This window comes from Coenobita brevimanus, unplaced genomic scaffold, assembly GCF_032717465.1.
Source record: "Coenobita brevimanus isolate Jiangsu-jjx unplaced genomic scaffold, ASM3271746v2 jjx.HiC_scaffold_3613, whole genome shotgun sequence".
Taxonomy (NCBI): domain Eukaryota; kingdom Metazoa; phylum Arthropoda; class Malacostraca; order Decapoda; family Coenobitidae; genus Coenobita; species Coenobita brevimanus.
In genome coordinates this window covers 14,874-16,424 of record NW_027644656.1, presented here as the reverse complement: position 1 = coordinate 16,424, position 1,551 = coordinate 14,874, and the positions used below count along the sequence as shown (strand labels likewise).

Below are 1,551 nucleotides of genomic sequence, written 5' to 3'. Positions count from 1 at the left end.
TCTACATATAACTCTCTCTTCCGCCTCTCAATTTCTTCCACGCCCCTATTTCTCATCCATTCATTGTATGCTTTCTTCTTTTGTGCCACAGCCTGTTTCACCTCTTCAGTCCACCACACTGTTCCTTGCACCCCCCTCCGTCTTCTCTTCCTTCCACACACCACATCACGTGCTGCACATATTTCTTCCGTAAATGTTCTACACACACCTTCCACGTCCCCCATCTGCTCCAATTCATATTTGCCCAATCGTTCCTCCACTTCTCTCTTATACTCTGCCTTTTTCTCATCCTCTTGTAACCTTTCCACTCTCCTTGCAACTACTCCCTCTCATCTTTCCCTTCTTCTATTCCTCCATCTTACTTGAACTTTAATTCTGGCCACCACCAAGTAGTGGTCAGAAAGTCCACTCCCCCAACCTCTATAAACTCTTGCATCCAATATACATCTTCGCATCCTTTCATATATACCATGCCACGTTGAGTACACCGCTTCCCGTCCGATCAGTGAAGTTAAGCAACGTTGGGTCTGGTTAGTACTTGGATGGGTGACCGCCTGGGAACACCAGATGCTGTTGGCATCCCTACGTGTCAAGTGGGGTTGGTGGAGGATTAGTGCCCCTCCCTGTAAAACAATTAACTCTAAGCCCTTGATCACCCCGTTTGGGATACATGGCGTCTGGCAATGGATGGATGGATATATATATATATATATATATTTATAAAGTGGGTTTCGGTGCATAATTAAGTTCATGGTGCATCATCACACATCACATTTGTCCCATACGTTACAAAAGGGCTGTATATAATATCCATAGCACAGAAATACGAATCAGCATCTTCTTGCATCGTCCATTACAGCTAAGACTCGCCTTTTTCAGGTGATATTAAGTAGTAGCACTTCTAGAGACTATCCATCAACAAAAGGGTGTCAGTTTGAAAAATCAATTACATTGATGATGATGATGAACTGATGATGATGATGATGATGATGATCTGATGATGATGATGATGATGAAGATTACATTTATCATTATCATTACACATGCTCATGCTCACCTTTAACTGGCAGTGGCTCAATCGGTAGAGAGGTGGCCTACAGTCCCAAGGGACCCAGGTTCAAATCCACGCTGGGGCAGGGAACAGTTTAAGGATTTGAATTATATTAAATCAGGCTTTACTGATCTACCAGAAGCCCCGCTGACATGTCGTAAAAATACCCCCGCTAATACCAATACACCAGTCCTGTATGAGACAGCCCTAGCATGTATTCAATATGGATGGTGGGTGTTAGCGCCGAAGTGGTGACATGTAGAGGTGCATAGTATGTAGGAGGACTGCTGGGCCTTGATAGCAGGCTGTGAAGCCTATGCCTAGAGTCGGACACATAAAAAAAAAAAAAAAAAAAAAAAAACTGCACCATGCATAGCCAGTCTAACATACAGGTACAGTACATATCGCCGGAATTATGCATGCACATCCTGACTCTTACACCATCAACATGTCATCATGTATTTACAGTTTTATGCACATGTGCATAATATCATGCATTT

The 1,551-nt window shown here is 43.2% G+C and overlaps 1 pseudogene; it reads left to right on the top strand.

The window, feature by feature from the left end:
* The first annotated feature begins 459 nt into the window (after positions 1-459).
* On the top strand, positions 460-579 carry LOC145390212 (5S ribosomal RNA; annotated as a pseudogene).
* Positions 580-1,551: the final 972 nt, after the last annotated feature.